The sequence below is a fragment of the Panthera uncia genome, chromosome F2 (genome assembly GCF_023721935.1).
Source record: "Panthera uncia isolate 11264 chromosome F2, Puncia_PCG_1.0, whole genome shotgun sequence".
Classification (NCBI taxonomy): Eukaryota; Metazoa; Chordata; class Mammalia; order Carnivora; family Felidae; genus Panthera; species Panthera uncia.
In genome coordinates, this window is record NC_064812.1 from 76,495,444 (window position 1) to 76,504,745 (window position 9,302).

The 9,302-nt window shown below is 40.7% G+C and overlaps 1 pseudogene; it reads right to left on the reverse strand.

The window, feature by feature from the left end:
• Positions 1-2,017: 2,017 nt before the first annotated feature.
• On the reverse strand, positions 2,018-3,466 carry LOC125924266 (meiotic nuclear division protein 1 homolog; annotated as a pseudogene).
• Positions 3,467-9,302: the final 5,836 nt, after the last annotated feature.

The window sequence follows — 9,302 nt, forward strand, 5'->3', positions numbered from 1 at the left end:
GGATGCATGAAAGCAAGTTGGGGTCCTATAAACCTGCTGAAAATCCCACCGGTGTAACTCAGGGTAGGTAATGGCCCTCCCTTGGGACAAAGTTTATTGATTTGTAAAACAAAACCAATAAGACCTCTCATGTTGTTTTGAGGCATAAATTTTATAATTGTGCATAAAGCGCAGAGCAGAACCCTTAGTGAGTTCTTCACATATTGTAATTCGTGCGTGTTTTTACTCACTTTCCACCTGTGTATTCTTTCAATAGTGGGTGTTTTTTTTTTTTTTCCAAACTCAAGTAGAAAAATTTTAGTGACTTGTTTCTTCCCTGGCTGGTAAAATACTTGACATATAACCTTCAGATCTTCGTAGTTGTAGTTGAAAATATTTTGAGTTATTTTTCCTAAAATTTCATTCAAGAAAATTTTCAATGCTATTATTTATAAGTTGGTTTTTTTTCCTCTAGAAAATGTTTGCACGCATTTTGGTATCACTGTTCATGGTGAAGAAGCATATGTGGTCTCCAGAGATTGCTGGTATCTTACTCACGGTGTTTCAGGCTAAATAGAGCATTTCGCTTTTCCTTTCATAAACCATAATAAAGTAAATTTTTAGAAAATTAATTGCCTTTTGATGTTTAATATTAAGTGGAAAAAAGTCAACAGCATGAATGCTAGATGCGTTTTCCTTCACTGCTAATATTTGATAATAGCTTTAGTTTTAAAAAATAAATTGCTAATGATTTTCCCAATGGCAGATGCCATTTATTATTTTAATCAAAAATAGGTATTGTATTAACATTTAATATTACTGCTTGTACCCATCTTAGCTAACATTTTAAAAACAAACTTTACTGTGATTAATACAGTTTGTAAAGGCTCAGTGCTGTAATGGTACACAGCTGCCTAAGAATATTGCTCAAATTGAAAATAATTTGCTTATTTCTTTTTTTTTTTTAATGTTTATTTATTTTTGAGACAGAGAGAGACAGAGCATGAACAGGGGAGGGGCAGAGAGAGAGGGAGACACAGAATCGGAAGCAGGCTCCAGGCTCTGAGCCATCAGCCCAGAGCCCGACGCGAGGCTCCAACTCACTGACCGCGAGATCATGACCTGAGCTGAAGTCGGACGCTTAACCAACTGAGCCACCCAGGCGCCCCTATAATTTGCTTATTTCTATGATGTATGGTTTTGACAAAATTTTACAGATACCTCAAATGCACCTGGCCTAAAATTAAGTGCACATATCTTTTGAACTGCTCTTTTCCCTCTGTTCCTTCTCTCAACTAAGAGCATCCCACAAAGCTGGGGGGCAGGTGATTACCTGGGGGTGATCTTAAATCTCTTTCTGTCTCTGCACTCTGACAATACCTGGTTAGGAAAAAAAAGATTGACGTTTTCCATTCAAATATCTCATAATAATTCCTATCACCTTAGATGAATATGAGTTGCTCTTTCCTATAAAAACTACTTTGAAGACAGGCTCATCATTGAGCCTCTGGCTTTGGCCCCTTTGGATCTATTCATCTGGTTCCTAAAGTGACGTGTCTGTAGATCTCGGTGGCCTCTATGCTCCAGTCCAAATATCTTAACAGAACACATACCATCTGATGTCCAGTCCACTTGGGGCTGGAATCCTGTTAGCCGATGAGCTGAGGCGAGCACTTTAGCCACAGCAGACAAGTCTCCCTTGGTCACCCAGTGTGTGCCATGTTGTTAGTACAAAAACAGTCCTCCGCAAAGGGGAGAACGCCTGGAAAGGGTGTGGGTTGGTAGAGGATGGGGCCACACAGGTAAAGCGAGACCCGAAAGTCAAGACAATATGAAAGAAATAATAAAAGACAGCGCTAGGAAGCAGGAGGCGAGGAGGAGAGATTTTTTTGTTTTACGCTTGTTACTTCATTTAAAATTAGTAAAATGATAAACACAGTTTTAGGTAAGTGACAATTCAGTACACTTAATTGGGTGATATAAAAATATACATACTCACAAGCGCCTTCACCAACATCGAATATTTCAACGCTTTTCGTCAGAGTACCCTCGAATCCCAAAATTTTGTTGTCAATTTATTTTTTTCAAATCCAAATTCTCTTTGGGCCCAAGAGTTTTGCAAATATGTGATCGCTCCATCTATTAACAGCTTCTTTGGCTACTTTATTTTCTTGGTGTGTTTCCTCTCTGACTTCCGGGTCACATTCTTTGTATTTTTCTACTGCTGCCCTTAGCTATTCCCTTTGGTCTCAAAGTTAAAAAGAAAAAAAGCTCTTTTTCTAGCATGGTTGGCTCCTGCCAACTCATCTTAGTTTCCGGATGCTGTTTGGTAGGTCTGGGTGCTTACGATTGGATAACTGAGATTCCAGAACCTCCTACTTACATTTCCTCCAGGAAGAGCTTTACTTGGAAAAGCCCAATAATCGTTGGACGTTCCGATCCTCTCCCAGACAACCACACCGTCATCAACTAAGCTTGAAAGGACTTCTGACAGAGCAGTAATCCCTTTCTGTTTGGGAACAGCCTTCTCCATGTCTTTAACCGAAATTTACTTTTTATGTCAAAAAATATTTCCAGCAGGCGGGCTCTCTTTTCCTCTGAGCTCAGTCCTTGTTTTCTTCGCAGGATCTAACCCAGCGTGGCATGCAAGCAAGGCTAAGTGAGGTGCTTCCCTAATAAAGCCACTAACTCCCTATCAACCAGCAGCCAAAGGCCAGAAGGGCAGTGATTCCCACCCGTTAGTGAAAACCCACGGATTTTCACCGAAATCATCTAACTAGCATTGAGTGACGATTCGTTAGGTTACTTTTGAAACTGCGAGCAATTTGGAAATGTGCCCTACATGCACATACATGTACACAGAAGGCTCATGGGTCAAAGATCAAGAGGGCCTTTGGGGATCTGGGGTGTCCCAAGGCACCTGCCTGCCAGCCGGCTGACACCTTGTTTCTCTCTCCTGATGAGGGGTTGCACCTTTGGTGGCCCTAATCCAGGAGCCTGGGGCACCGGTCCTGAAGTGACTCGTGGTGCTTTTGAGGCTGTGCGATGTTCAGGTAACTTCTCTAAAGCCCGGTGTGTTCAACGGAACCTGCCCTCGAGGGCGCGGTCAGAGGGGAGGGAGGTGGCGGGTCCCCATGCTTAGGTCCCGTGGTTCAGGGGCGCCGAGGAGAGGCTCGAAGACACTGGGCTCTCTCGGTTGGTTTGTGATGAGGGAAAGGACTGCACAGGCCTCACGTCCCCCGTCTTTTCCCAGGCCAAGTGCGGTCAGTGGTCTCTCCCCTGGCTGGATGCCAGCCGTGAGCGCTTGTCCCCACCGAACCCAACCTGCTCTTACCTCCGCCTTTTTGCGAGCTGCTCCCTCTGCCTGGCAAGCTTTACTCAAGGTGCTTGCAGAGTTCTCTCCTCCCCACCGAAATGAAGCCGTCTGTGCATCTCCTCCCAAACCCTTATTTTCCAAGAAGAATAAAGCACCTGTCCTTACCCGCATCACACCTTTGTAATATTGTTGCCACTCGAATTATCAACTTGCCTGTAGCTTTCTTTTTATTGACAGCCTTACTCCATTATCAGCTGGATCCTGGAGGGCTTTCCTTCCCCCTTCCATTTTCTTGCACAATATCCCATATAGATCAAGCTCTCAAAATGTTTTCTGCGCTTTAAATGTCAAACACAATCTTAATTCTTTCCCCATGGAGTGATGGTAGAAAAGGAAGAAAGTCACCCCCGCCCCCCAGAGGGTACTGTTAAAAACATGTAAGTTGATTTTATACTAAAAGAAGATTTTATTTTATTTTTGTCATTTTGTTTTCATTTTTTAAATGTTTATTTGTTTTTGAGAGAGAGCGAGAGAGCACAATTCGGGGCAGGGACAGAGAGGGTGGACAGAGGACCCAAAGGGGGCTCTGTGCTGACAGTAGTAAGCCTGATGTGGGGCCCGAACTCAGGAACTGTGAGATCAAAGTCAAAGTGGGTCGCTCGACTGACTGAGCCACCCAGGCTCACCGAAAAGATTGAAAATGGTTTGCATCCTTTTTATACTTTTCAGTGTTTCACTTGTTTTATGATTTTGAATGTTAAGGTGGTTCGGGCAGTCGACCTGAAGAGATCAAGGTTTTCCATTGGCAAAAATAACATAGTAAGGTTCAGTTTAACGAAGATATAACACCTGCTGGATCCCTAACTCTAATCACCGGGGGGGTGGTGGGCTGGGGGTGGAGGGTGGCCGTGGAACATAAGGAGGCAACTCTGGTCAAAATTTGGCTTCGAGGTATTTTGAGTGGAGTTTTTACGAGTGGAATTTTTACGCTTCTAGCCCACAATTTAGAGTTGCCAGCTGTCGTAGAGTTGGGAGAAATGACAACTTCTTCATCCCTCTGCTTCTTTTTCTTGAATCTGTCGATTCGCCACGCAGGCAAAAAGCGACGCCTTGGGGTCAACTGTCCAGTAAGAGAATCTATCAGAATCTGTGTTCCGGCAGTGGTAGGAAGAGCTGTGTGTGATGAAGTCAGGAGAGTTTTGTTGTGGATTCTGCTGTCCTTTATGGGGTGCGGGTGTTTCTGGTTTCATATGTGTAGTGTTTGTTTAATTCCGAGTAACCTAGATTTTGCAAAATGTGGTGCCGGCTGATTGTAGCAGTGGAAATGAAACAGAGGAAACCGAGACCACAGACTTCTCCTGGGGTTCTCAGGCTTAAAATTAGACTTGCTGGCGAGATTTCTTCTTTGTGAGAATGTACCTTCTGAAAATAGAAGGGATATTTTAAGTCTTTGCAAAAATATGCACCCCATATATAAAGTCTATGAGGTTCCTGCGTAACTGATCTCAAAACGCACTGTCTGCATTCTCCCGTTTAAAAAATTGTGTAATGGATTAAAGTATCACTTTGCGTACCATCGATGAATGTTCCCCTACTTACCAGAGTGATACTCTTTCCTTTTTCTGTTCTTTTATGATTGTGAAAAAAAAAATGTCTGCCCTGACATCTCTAGCAATATGAAAGCATATAGAAAGTACATATATAGGCTTTGTAACTTCTTTCCTTTCTCCCCTCTCATTCTAGAGCTCCAGAACCCACCTCTATTTTCAGTTGGGTGGACATCTTCCCAAAATCCTTATTGCGTGTGTTAGTTTCCTAAAAACTAGGGTTAGTCCTTACTGTGTGTATTAGTTTCCTACGGCTGCCATAACAAATACCACAGACGGGGTGGCTTAAACAGCAGAATCTGTTTTCTCATAGTTCTAGAGCCTGGAAGTCCAAGATCAAGATGTTGGCAGAGTTGGTCTCTCCTGAAGCTTCTCTCCTTGCCTCGCAGATGGTTTCCTTCTTGCTGTGTCCTCATATGGTCGTTTCTCAGGTGTCTCTCTCTCTCTCTGTCTCTCTTTTTAATGCTTATTTATTTTTGAGAGAGAGAGGCAGGGGAGGGACTGAGAGAGATGGAGACACAGAATGCGAAGCAGGCTCCAGGCTCTGAGCTGTCAGCACCAGAGCCCAATGTGGGGCTCGAACTCACGAACCACAAGATCGTGACCTGAGTCGAAGTTTGATGCCTAACTGACCGAACCACCCAGGCGCCCCGCAGAGGCCCATTTTTCTATTGGGTTGTTGGTATTTTTCTTATTCATAATGGTTCTTCATATGTTATGACCATTTATCTTTCATCTGTTATACACTTTAAAATACTTCTTTCAGATATGACTTGAGTTTTAATTTTGTGTGTGGGTTATTTTGACCTGGAGAGGTTTTGCATTTTTATGTGACCAAATCTATACATGTTTTCCTTTGAAAAGTTTGCATGTTTTTTAGGAATGCCTTCTCTACCAATAGGCAATGGTGCTTTTCCGCTGCTTACATGCGTCCGTATCTCTCATTATAAAAATGTAAGATCAGGAGTTATGTCTGTTCATTTCACTTACTTTTTCCATGCGGCAGTATGGCTCAGACACTTTAAATGTCAGGCCAAATAAGTCTACCTTATTCTTCTAAGTTTCTTGGAAACTTTAAATGTCAGGGCAAGTCAGTGTACCTTACATGTTGGTGCACAGTGCTGTATTAGACTCTATTTAAGTACTTCTACTGTGATAACCATGCAGTCTTTTCCAAATTGTTTTGCCATTATCACAGTTTCAGAATCACTAGTCTCGATGATTAATGTTTAGATTTTAATTTACTCGATATTCTGTTTTATAGACAACATTGCAAGATTCTTAGACATTTAACAGCCCATCTTTTCTTTATCAGTTTGAAATGCAGCTTTCTTATGTTTTACACTATTATACCTCATTCTGCTTCTTGACTCACTTTTATTATTTTCCTATTGCTGTGCCAAGACAACACTCTTTTAATTATTGAATAATTATAAAATGTTTGATTATCTGCTACAGCAAGTTAATCTAGATTATATATATATATATATATATATTTTTTTTTTTTTTTTTTTTTTTCCCCTAGGAGTGTTTAGGTAGTTCTTGCCATTGGCTTTATTTCCTTAACAAGCTGGAAACAGCTTGTCAAATTATAGAATCTTTTTGAGTCTGATTTAGATTGACAAACTGATTTGGGAAATGTTGACTTTTTTAGCATATCAAGACTCCTAGGGTATCAATGGTATGTCTCTATTTTTTCTAGTTCTCTTTGCTGTCCTTCAATAAAGGTTTCTTTATAAAGGCTTCACCTGGGGAATGCAAATTGGTGCAGCCGCTCTGGAAAGCAGTGTGGAGGTTCCTCAGAAAATTAAAAATAGACCTACCCTATGACCCAGCAATAGCACTGCTAGGAATTTATCCAAGGGATACAGGAGTACTGATGCATAGGGGCACCTGTACCCCAATGTTTATAGCGGCACTCTCAACAATCGCCAAATTATGGAAAGAGCCTAAATGTCCATCAACTGATGAATGGATAAAGAAATTGTGGTTTATATACACAATGGAATACTATGTGGCAATGAGAAAAAATGAAATATGGCCTTTTGTAGCAACATGGATGGAACTGGAGAGTGTGATGCTAAGTGAAATAAGCCATACAGAGAAAGACAGATACCATATGGTTTCACTCTTATGTGGATCCTGAGAAACATAACAGAAACCCAGGGGGGGGGAGAAGGAAAAAAAAAAAAAAAAAAAAGAGGTTAGAGTGGGAGAGAGCCAAAGCATAAGAGACTGTTAAAAACTGAGAACAAATTGAGGGTTGATGGGGGGTGGGAGGGAGGGCAGGGTGGGTGATGGGTATTGAGGAGGGCACCTTTTGGGATGAGCACTGGGTGTTGTATGGAAACCAATTTGACAGTAAATTTCATATATTAAAAAAAAAAAAAAAAAAAAAGGCTTCACCTGTTTATCTTTAATTACATTCCTAGGTATAGTATTGCTTTGGTGTTAGAAATGGGATTTTTTTCCTATTACATTTTAGAATTGGATATCGCTGTTATGTAGGAAAGTTATTGTTTTTGTTGGATATTTATCTTGCATCCCGTTACATAACCCTGTCCCCAAGAGCTTACAAATTTAATGCAAACAAAAGCCAATCTCTAAATTGGAACATAAGGATAATTAGAGGCACAATAGCCAGAGATAACAATGAACCAAAGGAAAAGGTGGGGATGATTATGGAAGTTCCTCAAAGCTCTTCGAAGTGAGTATTTTGGCTTTAATTCAATAAATGATGGGAATCATTTTGGGGTCAGAGAAAGGCCATTGAGACCTTGGAGTTGTAGAATTTTTTTTTGTCACACTGCATGCAATCTGGAATCAAGGTAGCCTCCTGGGAGGCTATTCTGGTACTATAACCTCATAGAGAAAAGGGCCTTACACCAAGTGGCAAATAAATTAATCACTTCCAAAGAAGACGCAGGGGCGCCTGGGTGGCTCAGTCGGTTGAACGTCTGACTTCCACTCAGGTCATGATCTCACAGTTCGTGGGTTCGAGCCCCGCATCGGGCTCTGTGCTGACAGCTCAGAGCCTGGAGCCTGCTTCGGATTCTGTGTCTCCCTCTCCCTCTGCCCCTACCCCACTTGTGTTCTATCTCTCAAAAATAAATAAACATTAAAAAAAATTTCAAAGAAGACACAAATAGGACTTAAAAAGGTTGCATATGAGAGAAGAGCATGGTATTCAGAATTTTTATTTTAGTAGAATGGAATAACAACGATATGATTTTCCACAGTGAGTGGGAAGCTGGTTTAATGAAAGACAAACGACGTTTGGATTAAGACCCATTTAGATAAATTTTGAAATAGAAAAGCACGCTTGGTATGAAACCAAATCTGGGTGATCGGTGCACTGAAATAATTCAACAGCATAGCACGCTTCTGTTCTTGGCACAACTCACCATTTCCCAATCTGCTTTTGAGTCACGATGTACTTAAGACCTATTCCTTCCCGGGTGCTTCCTGATGTGGTTAAAGGTCTTCTGTTTTTGCTTTTGTTTTGTTCGAAAATTATTAAACTGGTGAGAAATGATTAATTGGAATGAGTTTACAGGGAGTGTGACTTTCTAAAAAGTACAGCTGTGCTCAAGTTGAGCTCTTTGTAAATGGTGTTTTGATGATTGAAAAAGGGTAGAGGCATTAGATTTAAAGTTAAAGGTCACATGTATGGGGAATAGGAGGGAAAATGAGCGATGCTTTCAAAAGCTTTTGCAAAGGAATAATTTCTGTTGATGGACAGTACGGATGTTTGAATCATAGAAAGTCACAAAATGCAACTTATGGTATTTATATGTATCATAAATTTGTTTTTTATTTTAATCAATAAACAGTTATTGACTATTCAATATTAAAAGTTTCCTAAAAGTACTCCCGAGAAATCTCAAAAATAAGAGGGGGGGGAATATTTGATTGACAAAAATAAATTTTTGGAATTTCAAAGTTATCTCTTTCATAGGATAGATGTTATGAATAAAATCCAAGCAGCAGTTGTAGACGTAAGTGAAAATACTATAGGTGAATTTTAGGCATCCTCTTGTTAAGCTTCTTGTTAAGGGATTATGAGAACATAATCCATTTTATGGTCCATAGCACATTATAAGGGCCAATCAGAAAACTAATAGCATTTCAAGGATACCGAGATTTCCAGTAGGAACTCAACATTTATTTGATGGTTAATGCTAATTACCTATCCATACAAATAGTTGAAAAAAAAATAGAAATGCTTGATTGAGAGCTGCCATCAAGTGTTTGGACTTTTTTTTTTTTATGTGCAGTTTTACCAGTTTTATTTTATTTTATTTTTATTTTTAGAGGTGCGGGGAGAGGGGTAGAGGGAAAGAGAGAGAAAATCTAAAGCCGGCTCCACGCTCAGCATGGAGCCCCACGCCGGGCTCCAT